The 18056-nt window shown below is 28.9% G+C and overlaps 1 protein-coding gene across 1 annotated transcript in view; it reads right to left on the bottom strand.

Annotated features, from left to right (window-relative positions):
• The window catches only part of LOC119677200, a 34457-nt gene that overhangs the window by 496 nt on the left and 15905 nt on the right, over positions 1-18056 (bottom strand). The gene's annotated exons all lie outside the window — the stretch shown is intronic.

Below are 18056 nucleotides of genomic sequence, written 5' to 3'. Positions count from 1 at the left end.
CATTAATCTTTATGTAGAGATTTTCTGTAGACGTTGTTAGTGTTTTTATTTTCTGTTTTTAGTGAAGTTACTTTACACTTTTTTATTCTCTTTTTAGCTTTTATGGTGCTGTTAGTTGTCTCTTTGACTTTCGTTTTCGTTTCAACTGTGCAGTATATATATTATGTATATATCAGTATCATTATATATATCAGTATCATATATATGTATATATATGCAGTATCATTAAGAGAAGTATATTTGATAACTTCGTAATTGCAATTATAATATATTGTAAATATATGTACTAATAAATGTTTAATAATTGACTAAGTTACTTTACTAAATGACTTTGATAAATTTTAAATACACATTCTTAACCTATATTTTCAAATTTCTTTATTGAAATAAAAAGTACATAACATAAAGTATATAACATATATAGAATATGATCAGAAAGTAACAACTTTGTGAGCAATGTATATTGTCTATTTAGTTAAGTGTTTCTTTGTGTATTGGTTGCACTACCAAAAACGTATGTATTAACTATAAAAAGTTTGCGATGCTTAGTTTGTGCTTATCCAGCGAAGAAGTAAGACACACATCAGTGTATTGACAATTTTTATCAAATTTTTTATCTCGGCTCAAAGAATTTGTGCGACCGTTTTTATCAAAAACAAAATTTAATCCAATGAAGCATTCAAAATATTGAAAAAAGTCATTTAATAAGATCTTTTACGAAGATAATGAAGACTATGTGAGGTCTTAGCATGAGGTCTTATGAGAACCAATGAAAAAATTAAATCGGTTATGTTTTACAAGTACAAGTTAATTATTATTCAGATTGCTAAAGAATGTGAAATGTCGTAGGGTTTATGCTAAGTGGCTTTTAAGAATGTCTTATACATAATCCCAGTAACAGAGATAATAGTTTCAAAAAATGTGTTGCTTTTCTAACAGTTTATAGCCAAAAATTATATTACTCTTAATTAATAATGCCACAAATATTCTATTATACACATATAGTACCGAGAGCTCTTTTTTCTATTTTTCACACTCGAAAAGGCACTCATAGTATAACTTTTAAAACAATTTGTGACATAAAGATGAAGGGCTATAACTAAGTTCCATTAGTGTTCCATGAAGACACATTGATATAAATACATAATTTTAAAGATAGACTATTTGTAGGGAATAAAATAAATATTTAAGATAGTGTTCATTACTTTTTGATTACACTTTGTTTGTGTAGGCTTGGAATGAGATGTAGTCAACCAATTCTACTAATTTATCGATTTTATGTGACTGGCTTTACAGTACCTGTACGTAACTGATGAACTAGCGCATAGGCCAACAGATAGACTATATGCGTGGTTTACATGCGTTACGATGTCTTCTTCATTGCATTATATATATTTTGATAATTGTAATATACGTTTTTCATGGTGATAAACAAACTAGTTTATATTTAATAAAACTAAATTAAAATTTCTAAATTTAAAATACATTTAACACACATTACACATCGTAGATTTCTTGCTTCAAGGTCAAATTTCTAGGTGTTCATTATTGGATAGTAAATTTCAAGGTTAATTCTTTTTCAAACAACATTTTAAAGTCTAAAAATTCAAGGTTTTAATCTAACCAACCAATATTTTATTTTTATACCTAAAAGTATCAATCCTTTCAACCAGTCAACTAACTAACGTACATGAAAGCAAGAACGAAAAGTAAACAGCAAAAACAAGGATCAGGAAATATTTAAGTATCCTTTCAATGCAAGACACCCACCTTTTGGTGTTCACCTACGTATACTTAATGCTATTGTTGTGCGGTTGAATGGTTTGCATGTAAAATATTTTATTTTTTTTATTATTTTGATAGAAAAAAGCTACGAATAATAGATAAATCGACATTAAGTAGGGCAGACTACAGTTCCGAAGGTTGAGTTTGTAAACAAACATTTTCAATGTAATTCAATGGTAAAATAAATAAATGCTCATAAATCATATCAGAATTTTAGTACTGCCGTTGTCCAGATACGACTTGATATACTTTGTTTCCAACTAAAATAAATTATTTTAATTCCTTTTAATAATGTTTTTGAGATTTTATGTTTTTATAAAGATACTCTGAAGGACAAAATTTCCGAGAAATAAAAGTAATGCTAAGAGAGCTATGGAGAATTACAAGAAATATAAATTGGAAATATATTGGAAAAATAATTTATTATTTCTAAAAATCTAATAAATTGAAAAAATAATTATAAAAATTATAAAAAATGTTAAATACATGCACTGCATTCACCATTAACTAGAAATACATGGTCAAGTGATTTCCAGTAGAGTATTTAGACAACTCAACTATAGCAAACGAAATCCTTAATTTCTCATATTGCACTCTTTAATCATTATACTATTTTACTTAACTTAATTTATTCATTTTATTATACACAATACATACATGAAATAAAACAACTTCATACAATAAAAAATATAACACAAGTCAAATTTTAATATAAGTATTTTATCTACTATTGCATCTGTTATAAACATCCATGTGTTTATACTTCTATCTACTACTGCACCTATAGTATAACTTAACTGACAATAGTTGTGGTGAAGTTCCAGAATTTAACGTAGATACCTGGTATGAAGGCTCAACACCACGGTATTCTTCACACACGCATTGGTATATTGCACCGATTAACGCCCCATAGGAACTCCAATGATTTCCGCCGGTATCAGTTGAAGTTATATGTTTGGGCATAACTTCCTCCTTAGTGAAGAGCGAGGCCTATCTAACACCTATGCTGATCTTTGAGTCATAGCACTCAGTTGGAAAATGCAACTCCACATCGAATGATTGTAAATGAATACAATCATTCTACCCGCTGCGGAGTCTGACCTTCAAAGTACCAGATTTTCACCTCCGGTCGGGTGTCGTTAGTGAATTTCACAGTTATGGTGATCCGCTCTTAATGGAAATCCATATTTTCGTAATTGTAGTTATGACTGGACCTATAGTACTACATATATAATGCAACTGAACATGGTCAACGTGGTCCGCTAAAACTGGCTACCTACGTAATTGTTTATCGACTATTGTACCTGCATCAGTGCTTAGGAAGCACCCGTCACTGATGTCCAAGCCGAAAAAATATTTAGGAAGTTATTTCATGGATCATAAGGATCCAAGACTAGGAACGATAGACTCTATACTGTATTTGCTTAAAGAAATCGGACTTGGTGAAACACTCTAATCTGACTAAGGGGCACAATAGATCTTTTAAGTCGCAGCGCACTATCCCTTCTTTTCAATAATAATAATAAATTCAAATTATAGGGTTAAGTTTAAATATTTAATTATTTTTTACAATTAATGTAATGTACTATTCGGTCTACTCAAATCTAAATTTATCAGAAACTAACCTAATTTTTTATATATGTAATAGAAATTCGTTCAAATTGTCTTTTAAAATGCAATGTTTATAGTAAAATCTATTATTTTTATGGTTTCAATTATTGGCAAAGAATTTGAATGCCGTCAATTAATTATTATTTCCTTTTAATGAAATAATAATTAAGCTTAAAAATCAGAAGAAAAAATAATTTCGAATGTATAAAAGAAATGAAATTTGAAATGATTGGATCGGAAAGGAAAGGAAAGAAAAGCAGCCAATCATGAAAAATAAATAGACGTAAAAACAATTCAATCTAAATACAGCTGTAAAAATAAATATATACTATATCAGATATACCACCAGTATGAGTACGTATCCGTGGATGTAAAACTTAGAAATGCACGAATTGTGTGCAACTCAAGGTTGAGTAGGTGCCAATGAGCTGAAGAGCTTTTTGTATTGGAAAATTTTTCTGTCAAATTCAACGATAGATAAACAATTTTTTCTTCATTTTTCCAATAAGTTTAATGATGGATACTTTGCATTTGACATTTCGAGCACGTTTGCTAACAAACTCGTATTTGTATTACGAATTTTTATTGATATTGACTAGTTTTTGTTGTAGTAAAGAAATACACTATTAATCTAAGCTATTCAATCATGCTCGAGCCAATAAAATGAAACCAAAAATAATAATTTTATGTAAATGTAATAAATTGGAATTATTTTAAAATACCACAGAAATATGGAATACTGCAGAGCTTTAAGTTCAAGGTGTTATGAAAAACCAAACCATTTCTGTGAATTCTGTGAAGGTAACGAAAAAGATATAATATTAAGGGCTAAGGTTTTTTACAAAAAATTGTTGTGAAATTATTGTATCTTTCCATTTCTTAGTGCTGTTTAATCGCACTTTTTAATGTTCAAAACATATATATAGAAGTATTCCACAGTAAATTAGTGAGATTAGTCTTCTGTTGTTTAGCGCTGTTAACTGGTAGTTCTCAACATTATACAGAGGTTTAATATAACTTTGTTTTTCATATATTATATTTTGTTGCATTGATATCGCTTTTTGTTTTTGCCGAACAGCTTGACTTTTCCTTATATTAATACATATGAACGCAGTTGACCTTTACCAGTGTACATTATATAAAATGAATTTACGTAAATTAAATAAAAATTAATTTAATTTTTGTAGTAGGGGTTTTTTTTAACTGGATTTCATAACAACATTGAAGAAAAGACCAAAACAATATATTACAATAAAAATTTGATCGAAATCTCAGTCATATTTACTTTTGCAACTATCTTTAATATCCCCGGATATACATAGTTGTGCATAGACAATAGATAGAAAGGTAGAAAAGCTATTAACAAATATTTTTATAATATTTATTTATTTATAAAGAATACAGACTGAATTACTAGAGATGGTGAACCGATAAAGACTAGAATTCTTCTGGCAAACTTTAAGGCATCCAAAAAACTACTGTCTGCTTAAATTGTTTAAAGAAGGCAGAATAATTCTTTGGAGAAAAAAAATATGCTGGTAAGAATATACCATAATAATTGAAGGAAAGTATTCTCCTTGCGAGAAAAAAATATGATTTCTTAAGAATGTATGATAAAAATTGAAGCAGATAGAATAATTGAAGGAAACCGCTGTTCTTGGAAGAATAAAAATATGTTGCCTTAAGAATCTGCGATAATAATTTAAGAAGGCAAAACGCTGTCACTTGGAAAAAAGAAATACGGTAACTTAAGAATATATGTCAAAAATTGAAGAATAATTGAATAATTGAAGAAATAATTGAAAGAAACCGGAAGAATAATAATTCAAGGAAACCGCTGTTCTTGGAAGAAAAGAATGGTGTCTTAAGAATTTACGATAATAATTTAAGAAGGCAAAATATTGAAGCAAAACGATGTCCTTTCGAAAAAAAAAGCTCATAATGGCTTAAGAATCTGAGATGATGGATTGCTAAATGCCATATCGTATTCGTGTTAGTAAATGGTGGGAGCGAACAAAGCACTTGTAAGAATGAGATATTTAATTAAAAATATTAATCAAATATAATATAATTTTTTAATATTTTTTTTTTGAGAACATATTTTTATAATTAGTCATAAATGTACAAGTGTTATATTTTTGATCAAATTTAATATTAATATTTGACAAATTTAAAAAAAAATATCTATAAAACTAATTCAGACTATAAAATACTTATAAATAATATCACTTGATAATATATTACTAATTTATTAAGTTTTATTTCAAGCACTTTTGTGATTAGTCATAACACTAATCGTACGATATATTGACATATTTATCGTATCATTTTATGTGGGGTTTATCTCGAATCGTAAATTTTATAAGTTGACAGATATTTCATAAGCACATTCAGCTTATTCATGGCTATCAAAGCTTATCAAATAAAAATTTTATGCAGGTTGCTGAATATGCGCTGATAAGAATCTATACAGACCTATAAACATATTGAAGAAATAGAAAAAAAAAAAAAATACCGTCACGCAAATATGTTATTAGGTTGCCCGCAGGTGTTGCTACCCTTTTCCATGTTGCAGTAATAAAGCTGAACATGTTGCATTTGGTAAATTGGATTTACAACTTACAGTGTTGCATGCGGGGTTTGCGGGTTGTGAAGTGTGTAGGATGTGGGATGTGTACACATAAATTCAGAATAATTTAGTAGGTAAACATGACATATTTGCAATAACGCTTTGAGTACTTTTTGGCAGTAAACTACAGAATGCCAAGTTACAAGATAAAAGTAAACAAGCTGCAAGGACCAACTTGGGTCCTGTCTTGTTGCAAGCACATTGTGTTTTGCCACTGCCACTTGCAACAAAAATAGAAAGAAAGCTAAAAAGCTAAAAAGTTTAAAAATGTAAAACAGAAAATAAATGACATCAAAACAAACGTATTTTTTTTAACATAAAACAAAAGTCAGTTGCGAAATGTCAATGGGAAAAATGTTGGCTTAAAGCACTTGTCAGTAGCGGCACGTGTTAGCACAAGTGCAAGGTTGTCGTGTAAATGTGAGTACGTCTGTGGGAACTAAGCACAGATACACACATCGCTTTTTTCTTTATTTTTTTTAAAAATTTCAACTGAACACTGTTTTCGCAAGAAATACTTGGAGAATTTTCTAAAGAAACAAGATACAAGTATGCTAAAGTTTTCGCAAAAACATCTCATTTCAGCACAAGCTGATGTGGGTGAAAGCAGATCATTTCAAGCATTTTTTGCGGTGACTCTTCTCACAAAAATGTTTACTTTTTGCGCTACAGCAGTTGAGTTGTGAAATTATGTATTTCATGTATTTCATGCCACATCATACGATGTCTTTTAAATCAGATAAAGAGAAAAACTAGACTTTTTAGTTAAATTATAAAAAATAAAAGCAAATTCATAAAGTAGAGATACATATTTCCAAGGATTTTATTTATTAAAAATATATCAATTTTATAATATATCATCAAGGATTGTTAAAAAACTCTTAAATAGTACATTTAATATACTTATTGCACAAACCAGAACAGTAACGAACTTTTAACTACTTTTTCAAATATTTTTTCTTTCAATATATTTTGAGAACAAATATATTTAAACATTAAAAATTGTTAGATTAGATTGCTGAACTATTAAGTTGTTCTTCTAAACATCTTATAGTCAAAAACCTTTTATTATACTACAATTTTAGCAAAAATTGCTAAACATTTCAATTCTTACATTTTTATTTACATACGTCTACAAATTATCTAACAACTTTTTATTTCCGATTACATGAGAAAAGTACGGCAGCGAAAATAGAATAGAGAGAAAATTATTAGGGACAATGACACCATATAATAAAGAATTAAAGCATACCTACATCAAAGAAATCATAATTCACATAAATTTTATTACTAATTTCAGTTCATTTTAATTACAAAGTAAACCTCTTCACTCCATTTACACAAGCAATCAATGCTGAACTTAATCACATACCGCACACTTCAACTACATCAGTTCTTTAAAGTAGCTGACGACTCTCACATTAGTCCAATTATATATACTACATATACATTAGCTATAATCGACTGTACTGTTTGTAACATAATCGTGTATTTGGCATAACTCATATATAAACAAACATATCACCTACACTTACGCCACCTCTGAGGCAGCGTGCTCCCAGGTATTCCAGCAACTAATATAACACCCTTTTTATTTTGTTGGCAGATTTACACTGCTACTTGAATAACTATTGTGCCTATACATGGATTTAGAGTGTATGGATTTAGGATTGAACCTACATAACAAAATTTTATATCTTCATGTTATAATAGATGATCATTTAGCAGCTACTAAAATTTCGTTAATATCATTAATTTAAGTAAGTAATTTATATATTGAAAATGTCACAATGCTTATGAATCATTTTACTAAAGTGTACCATATTACAAAAATTTACATAAGCTCATGCAAGTAGTCAGTGTTCAACTACTTTCATATAAGTATTGTATATGCAGTTAAATGATCTAAATTTAAAATAAATCAAGCTAGAAATTGAATAGATATTCAATATTTTACTCAGCTAACTTGAACATAGTAAAATAAGTAACAGCCAAAGTGCCAGCTGACAGCAACAAAAACTTAAAAATCAAGTACAAAAGGCGCAAAGGCAAAATGAAAACATTAATTGCACAAAAACGGCACTAAAAATTTGAAAATAAGTGACATCATACTTTAAAGTTTTTAAATAAACCTATTTCTAAACTGCACTTGATACACTTTATACATTATATATATTTTCAATAAATATTATTTTATATATAATTAAATATTATCAGAAAAAAATGCTTATATTGGTTTCTGAGTAATTCTTTTAATATCAATTCTCATAACTTTTATTATAATTTTTTTTTTGCAAAATTATTTTTATTACATTAAAAATAAATTTTGAGCAAAGCGGTAATGCAATTTTAAAAACTATTTTACAATTTTAGTGCTACATTAAAGACATAAATTATAATTAAATGACAAATGTTGCTAGCAATTTTTTGGCACAATATGTATTTTATATACTTGAACTTGTCTCTGTTTGACACTAGTCATTTCATTACCTAACTACCCATCTCATCCAACTTACAGAATGAGCAATATTTTTACCACGGATTTCCTTAACCTTTATTTAAGTGGGTCTTATATTTACATAAACTGTTATATAAATTTATATTTACTTATAGACAACTTATACACTAAGTATTGCACAACAATGCTGCAGTAGAACATGGCAGGAAATCAAGAGTACATATTGAATTTTATTCCTAAATGCCTACATGAAAGGAATATTGTACAACCGAAAATAATTTCAATAAATTTATTTTCATTCCGTTTTACTTTTTTCTGAGAATTTCTTTTTTCAATTTAGTGGGACAATTGCCAAATTTTTGTAATCATCAAAACTAAACCGAAAACCAATTTAAACAAAAGCAATAAACAAACGTACATTATTAAATATGTGACGATGTAACAACAGCACACCGCATAAGCGAAGCTACCGGGAGGTATATGCTTCTCTATAGGTCAATAATAGATGGTAATACCAGTGGCGCCGCTAGCATAGCATGTACCTGGTGCTTCATGGCTTTTTGGCGTTCGCCGAAAAACAACAATTTTATATGAATCATTTAGCGCTTGTTACTGCGAGTGATGCTTGGGGTGCAATAGACCCACATTGGCTCTAGTAACTACGCCACTGTATATCACTAGAGCCATATGTTGCAACCACACATTGCAATATGAACGCATACGATAACATATAAATAGGACAAAAGTGTGCAAAATCGAATGACTTGAATGCAAATGTACGCCATTTTTAGGGATATGTGGTATTGGTTGAGTGGCTGCAATAAAAAAAATTTACTACTTTCATAATGTGACGAAAATTCATTTCGATTATATGATGATTCCGTATACAAAACAAAAAGAACTGAGGCACTGTATACACGGTATACACTGTGTACACTGTATTGTAAAACCAACGCACATATGTGGATCAACCTTTGTGCAATAAAAAATGTACTAAAGCAAAAAGATTGTAAACTTAAAGTTCCGTGAATTTTATGGGCGAATTCGTGTTTATTCAAAACTTTTTTGTTTTTGGAAGACATGCTGCTGTTGCTGTTAAGTGCTGCATTTAATTAAGTTCAGCGTTGGAGTTTAGCAGCTAATAAATTTCGAAAAATAGGACGAACATAAACCTTGCCAAACTCTGAATCATTAGAATGCAAACGATAAAAAATTTAGCTCACATAAAAGTGGTCTCAAAACAAGCAAATTTTTTATTAACAGTTAAAATTAAATATATTAAAAAGCACAAATTGTCATAGCTAAATGTTTGTAAAGAGGTCAAGTCAATATAATACCCTATACGATTAGTTCCTAAAATAACGCAAAATTTTTTTCGAATTTTAATTTAAAAAAATCAATAACTTGCAAAAAGAGACATATTCATTCTTTTTTTGCTTGCTTAGATATAAACTCACTGCTACCGATAAAATCTCAGTGGGTGACTACTAGAATTCTTGCTGGATTTATGACACTGCCTGCCATTGACTTTGGCAACTTTTATGCGTTATAACTTTTACTTCAACTAGAAATCTGCTATAAATAAAAATGCCATAACATAAAAATGTCTATCATATTATTGTACGAACATGGTGTAAACATATGAAGACATTTTATGCGTTGTTTTCTATTGATTTTATTTCATTTTTCTAACTCAAACATAAACATACAAATTTTTCCTTTAATAATTTTTGGACAAGTATTTCATCTTCATCTGCTGTTTTCATAGCACATTGAACTTTCACTAATGAAGCAGCAATAAATTAATTGACAAAAAAGTAATGAATTGACTAATGGCGCATTCAATAGACAATTTGTCAATAAGCACATAATTACACGACATAATCACACGACATTAGCGCAAAGACAGCACTTAACTCTTCATACCGGACCACAGTACGTATGAGTAACTATTTTGCTAACGATTTTAATTATTACTCATACGTACCGTTTAACGTCTAACGTTGAACGCTTGTGATAGATAATTTGAAGCAAATCGAATTAAGTGTAAATAAATACAACAACTAATGACGTCAAACTAAAATATATCGTATTACTTTTGTGCAAACAAATCATTTATTTAACGTTTTTTGTAAATTATAAATAAATTTTGTTGAATTAAATTAAATTAAATTAAATGTCCAATACTTTACACTCTTGCGGTGCATATAAAAATCTTTAAATAGTGCAAAGGTTAGTTGGTCTTAACGGTACCAGTATGTTGACAGTGTTAAAGTGCAGCGAATGCAACAAGTTACATTGCTAACTTTTTATGTAAAAAATTAAACACATTGTGCAACATTTTAGAACCGTAAATAATGCGCCTAATGCGGGTATATTGCGGTTTTATAGGTTTCTGTCTGAAGTGCATTAAAAGAGATAACGACTTTTTTTACGACATTTCTCCTCTTTTTCTACTTTTCTGGTGAACGCATTATGTGCATAACTGCATAAGCTTTATAAGATACATTTTAACGAATGCATGTCAACAAAGTCAATGAATGGATGAAATGCAATCATAAAAGCGCCATAAAACAAACGGGTAATAAAAGTAGATTTTTAATTTAATAATAATTGTGTTTTGTTTTTTTTTACAGATAAAAATATTATAGTAACCTCCACACGTGTAAAAGATATGTTTAATATGCATTTATTATTGCTCAGAATACGTAATTTTGTTATCAATTGTTAGAACTGCACTGTGGAATAATTGTTTAATACGTTAATAAATTATAAAACAAGCTTTATTTAGAGTATCAGCATTTCTATTAAATCAGAGACTATACTGTTAAAAATTAGTATATCATAAAGATATTCGAGAATTATAATTAGAACAAGATGCATAAACATGAACGATTGTATTATGATAAAGTTGGATGATTACATTAAAAAATATATAAAGCATATATTATTTTACTACATTCTATGAACATAAATTATTTAACACACAAGTTTTTTTAGTTTGATTCACGATTTTAAATGATCTTCAAAAAAACTTGAATTATACTGAAAGATATATATACACTATTTGAAAAAATATCGAGAGTATAATTACAGGCAATGTATTTGAGTTTGACAAGATATTTTAAAAAAAGCGAAGATGTAAATAATATAAATACAACATTCCAAATCAACCAGATACATACTTACTAACATAAAAATAAGTATAAATTATCAATGATTACATACAAATCATAGCTTAGTTCATTCTTTAATTTGCGTTACAGTCTTCTCCTCTTAAAGTATCTTGGAAATTTTTGCTGAAATTTATTGTTGATTGAAAATGTATCAATAGAGTAAATTTTTTAATTGCCTTGGTACATCCGCACAAAGGACATGCTAAGAGATCTAGGCCCGGTCAAAAACTACATTAGGGACAGAGCGCTGAAGCTATTCGCGAAAACCGACAGGCTGTCCTACTTAGCACAATCTAATCTCAGAATAATCATTAGCCGCACGAGGCGGTAAGCAGATCTTAGATCAGTCATCGAATAATCATGAAGCTTTTGAGGAATATATAAATTAGTCAGTGAGAAGGGTGGGATTCTGCAGAAACCCCCCAGCTATCAATGAGTAAAAGAGCACAGATGCACTAACTCGAAAAAGACAGTTTTTGTCAAACTGATCACTTTCTCCTTTATATGTATAATTTTATATACGCACCGGTTCGTCTAGAACCTCGCGAAATACGCTTCAGTGCCTGTTATTATTGGATCTTCTTAGAGTGTACTCTATGTAACCCTACTTACGTTTTTGGAACTTATCTTGTGGCTTTAGTTTAGCATACCTCAGTACACAGATCAATGACATGCTAAGTGATCTTAGAATAGATCCGGTCAAAAAATACATACGGGACAGAGCTCTGAAGATATATGCGAAAACCGACAGGCTGCCCTAGTTAGCACTATCTAATCTCAGAGTAATCACTAACCGCACGGGGCGGTACGCAAATCTTAAATCAATCATTGAATAATAACGAAGATTTGAGGAATACTCAAATTAGTCAGTGAGATGGGTGGGACTCTGCAGAAACCCCCCAGCCATCATACAGTAAAAGTGCCCAGATGCACTAACTCGGAAAAGGCTCAACATAAGATCAATGTTGGATATTCTCTAGTGCCACCATTTATGTAAGATTCTTAGTAGATATTGGTTTATAAAGGTCATAATTTTGAATTGGATTGAAGTGGTACGGTTTAATGTTTCACTTTCATAAAATAAAAACTTCTTTATGTTAGTTTTGAATATGAAAATATGAAAAGGTTATAGAACAGTTCCATATCTTTTAAAGTTCAATAATCACATTAAATCGATTTTTACGAGTCACAAACTGACGCAATATTTATTATTTATTTATGCCAATTTCTTTTAAAAATAGTTTCAGTCTATATATTGGCGATACATTTTAATTTACTTTTGTAAATAATACGTTTTCGTACGTAAAGAAATAAAAATAAATATTGCAAAATGGAATTACATGGACTTATTTTTTTTAACCTTAATTAACACTGACGGCATATCATTTTACCACACTGTTAATTTTAAATTAAGTTATATTTTATAAATATTTCTGCCCATTATGACGCCAACTTACAGGTTATTTAAAATATGAAATGTGTTGGTAAATATTAAAAATATATTCACACTTTCCCATTACAGTCCATGACAATCAAAGCAAGTGTTCAGAACCGCCTACGTTCATACCGCATCCTTTCATTGGGATGCAACATGCACAACAGAAAGAAGTGAAGGCTTAATTCAACCTGCGGCATAAAAGAAAAATAATTGATCAATAAAACTTTTCAGATACCCGTACACACACCACCTTATTATGGAAGTGGACGATTGTCAATGACTTCTCCACTTTTTACTACTTTTTACTGCTAAAAGCCATTAAGCAGTTTTTTATATTCCGTATTGCGTTTCAACTACTTGAACTTAATTACCATAAATACTCTAGTAAAAAAAAAGTTCACTTTGTATTAGAACATAAATTTAAGAAAAAAATTGCTATTTCTACTTTATGCTCTATGTGTATGCTTGGTCAACTTTATGGTAGATACTCGTTAATTTCGAAAAGGACAGACATTTGTCATTCCACTAACTTATGGTTTTTTTTTCTTATAGTTCGAGTGCACAGAGTCGTCTTTAGTTCTCTTGTAAGCTGGCATTAGTACTTATGAATAATGACCTTATTTCTTTAACAATTCTTTACTCAAACTTAATACCCACAATCATTCTTACAAATTCATGGTTTCGTTCTGTTGTTGATAATAGGAAAATGATGACAATGCAAAAGTACATGAGTAGGAGGATTAGGGCAGTAGGAATATGAAGTGAAGCGAACCAAACTGCTACTTCAACGTGCTCCAAATAATTTTTTGTAAAATACTTTTATGAAATGTACTTGAGAATGGGAATATTGAATTTGTTTCCATTATCAAAAATCTTTTGATAAGAAACTAATTACTTGAAATATTTATACTGTATTGTATATAAATGTGTACTGCCTATAAATGTATATATATTTTTTATATTCACATTTAAGTTTTATTATTAAGAACAAAAAAAAATTAATGCAAAATTGTTGTTGCTTTGCTAAGGTGAGATCTGGACATATAATACATAAATTGTATATAAAAGTCCAATAGATAAATTGTATATATATATAACATATATATAAATTGTAAGATATTTATACATGTATATTATTTAACTAAACAAACATATATATTTTATTATTATTTTTAAAGTATTTTTTCAATAAGTTTTGTTAGTCTTCTTTAGTTTCTTATTTACTTTGTCACGCAGACTTACTTTACCAGTTCGAAGCCTTGTGCTTTCATTAATTTCACTAATTATTTTATAATTAACACTTTTTATGAGTTTTTTAATATTTTGTTTTTGTAAACAAAACATAATGTTTCATGTTAGATTTGTTTATGTTTTTTAATATTAAATTTTTTGGCTATTCCGAAGACTTACAATTGCACACATTCACGTTTCGCACAAAACTAAAGGAAACGTTAAAAAACAATACTCCAAATGATGTAATAAATTTGAAACAAAATTTATTTAATTAAATTTTTTTAATTCTTTTCAGCATATTAGCACGTTCAAAACAAAAACAGCTGCGAGTTAATTATTTTGTTATAAATTTTATGTAATTAACAAAATTCTGTCGGCGCCGTAATTACATTTACGCTCGCGTCTGCACATGTTTTATTTTCCATTTGGAAAAACTGTCTGGGAAAAATTTTCTGTGTGCAATTTTTCCTTTCAGTTTTCATTAAAGCTTTCGACACAGTCAAAATAAAAGGAAACCATAAAAAGCTTTTCTTTCTAAACCTCTCAATGGACACGAACTCGGATGCGGATATTGGCCAAAAGCCAAAGAGTTCGTTTGATTGAAACAATTGAAGAAGAAAATTTAATACAGAATTTGTTGCGAATATAAGAATTGAAAGAATTTCAAATATATAATAAAAAAAAAATTAAAATAAAAATTATAATACACAATGGGAATTTTTCGGAAAATTCCCAATCAAGTTTCATTTTACGAAATTCTTATGTGATAATGGGAGTTTTTGTTTTTATTCTTCAACAAATTTTTAAAAGAAAAACTTAAAAACATAAATGATTTGCTAAAAATTCATATTAGAAATTTAAAAAATCATAGCATTAAGGTTAATGACTATAATTAGAATTTAGAAAAAGCACAGAACACACATAATTTTGAGGAATTATAAAACTCAAATAGTCTAAAAATATTTTCACTATTATTTTACGACTGATTACTCTACGTACAAGAAGGATTCTCTATTCTACCACATGTGTCAGTGCCCATCATTACCTAGAAGATTTAAAATCTAAGATCCGTTTTTATTCCTTTTACCGACCTGACAGAGTTGTCATTCTACAAAATTAAGGGCTTGACCAAGTTTATGGACATGTCAAGTTACTTTCACTTAAATAGGGAAGTTGGGCCTTACGACGTTGTTCATACGCTGACCTCAAGTCCACTCTTTTAATATTCGTGTATTGTAAAAAACGATTAATCAGATGTATTCTAGATATAATTACTAGTTACAATATTACTGATCAGTTTAACATTATTTTGTCACAATATCGAGCTTTCGTTCTTTTTGATCAGGAAAAATCATTATTCCTTTTTGTTCTTAACTGAATTTACTGAAAAACAAAAGTTCAGAGGAAGTTTTACCTAAATAAACATGCAGTTATATTAATGATTATGTCTCCAAAATGATCCGTTTAACTAGCTCAATAAAAACAGCTTTAGTTCATTAATTATTCTTCAATTTCGGACTTCATATATTTTTGCCATTAAATGGAATTCGAAATTGCAAAATTTCTATATACAATCCATATAGGTAAATCTGTCAAAGAAATTAGATTTAATGAGTTATTGCCTTAATGCAATTCAAAACATACATTTATTCAGTGCAAAAATTTCATATTTTTGCCGATGTAAACTTTATCCATGACAATGATATCCACATCTGTAATGATGTGTGCTCTCACTTATTGCATCTTGTCAGGGATACGGATTTAGCGGTTTCTATGCGTAGATTCAGTCAAACAGTTTCAGTTACGTATCTATCTTTGTAACTTTTTTTGTTTTGTGCGGCAAGGAACAGAATACCTTACGCTCTGTCCATAATCCAGTGCCCCAAAAAGTGAGTACACTATTCTCACGAAATAAACCCTTTCCCTCTTCCCCTTTCTTTTAATCCTTGTCCTACTATATATGATAATAATAATTCTATAATAATAATAATAACCTATAATAAAACATTTAAACTGTTCAAAAACTATTTTAAAAGTGTGAAATTAATTAGGCATATAAAGTTAATATATTTTACATTTATAAAGGTTTTAATACTCATATATGACGTAGTAAATCAATTTTTTGAAAATTTCACCGAAATCAATAAAAATTTTTGAACAAAATACAATTTCTTAAATTTTTTATTTTATTAAAATTAAAATATATAACGCAATTAAGAAACTTTTTAATTGGTATCGCATTTTTAAATATTAATTAAATTAAATTTTCTCAAAATGAATTGCAATGTATAAATTAAGTAAAACAACTGTAAACAAAATATTTCCCATTATAATTTTTTTGCATAGTTAGCTTTCGGTTTTTACTTTCACTCTCGTCGCTCAATAAATTCAGCTAAACAAGAGCCAATTATAAAACTCCTAGTAAACTTATTTCACTTTCATGCAATGTTTATGTCCCATATACCTACATTAAACATAAACAAAACCACAAAAATTTCCTCTTGAAAGCACAAAGTCTCCTTACTCGAGGAAAATGTCAAACACAAACTTTCGCAGCACCTCAAACCTACCACAAGCGAAACGAAATGCAGTGTGCTTACAAGCAAATAGCCCAGCGAGAAATCAGTAGACCACTCAAAGTGTCATACAATTCAAGTTGTTTCGTTTGTGTGCGCATTGATGGCATTAGCCCAACAAGAAAAGAGTAGACCACTCAAAGTGTCACATTGTTTAAGTTGTTTCTTTCATGTTTGCAGTGACATTTTGTACTGCGTTTGCGTTGTTGAGTGCGTCTTTGGTGCAAATGTACCCGGCATTGAGTAAAAATGTATTAAAAACGCTTAAAAGCTCAAGCGTCAGGTTGAAAATATATACGAAAAAAGAAAAGAGAATTAGTTTGTGCGACTGCGCGAAAATTCAAATTTATGAATGAAATTCTTCACAAATGCCAACATAAGTGTTGGAAAAGGCTGTTAGAAAATAATAGAGGGATATTTTCATATTTACACTGAATAAATGTATGACTTGAATTGCAATAAACGCAATAATTCATTTAATCTAATTTGTTTTTGATTGTATATAGAAATAAATTAGAAATAAAAATAAAAAAAAGTTATATATTATTTTTATTAAGTATCATTTCATAAATCAAAATGAACACCTGGAAGATCTATTTCAAAACACATTTATATTTCGATTTATTATAATAAGTCAATGACAGTTTAAGGATATTATAACCAGTTATTTATAATAACTGTTGTTCTATAACGTTAACTAGTTTGAAATAATCACACTATATTGATATTAAATGTAATTATTAATACGGTTACTAACTGATACATTGGTGATTTAATGATAACTAGTTTGAAATAATCATTATTAAATCACCAATGTATCAGTTAGTAACCGTATTAATAATTACATTTAATAACAATATAGTGTGACCGCTTACTGTTTTGTTGTCACATTTAATACTTTAGTTGATACATCTATGAATAAAAGTTTTTTAACGTTTAAATAAAGAGTTAATTTCAGCATTAAATTTACAGTATTTTCATTGTAACAAGTGTTTTGTGGATTAGTTGAGTACAAAAGTCAACTAGAATTTTGTTCTACATGTACATTTTTAAACAAGTGGATATACATTACAAGACCATAGCGACGCCTGACTCAACTATTCATGATATGAAATATAAAATAATATTCAAACTTGAAAAAGACAATGAA

The sequence above is a fragment of the Teleopsis dalmanni genome, chromosome 1 (assembly GCF_002237135.1).
Source record: "Teleopsis dalmanni isolate 2A chromosome 1, ASM223713v2, whole genome shotgun sequence".
Taxonomy (NCBI): domain Eukaryota; kingdom Metazoa; phylum Arthropoda; class Insecta; order Diptera; family Diopsidae; genus Teleopsis; species Teleopsis dalmanni.
This window is presented reverse-complemented; position numbering and strand designations above follow the sequence as displayed.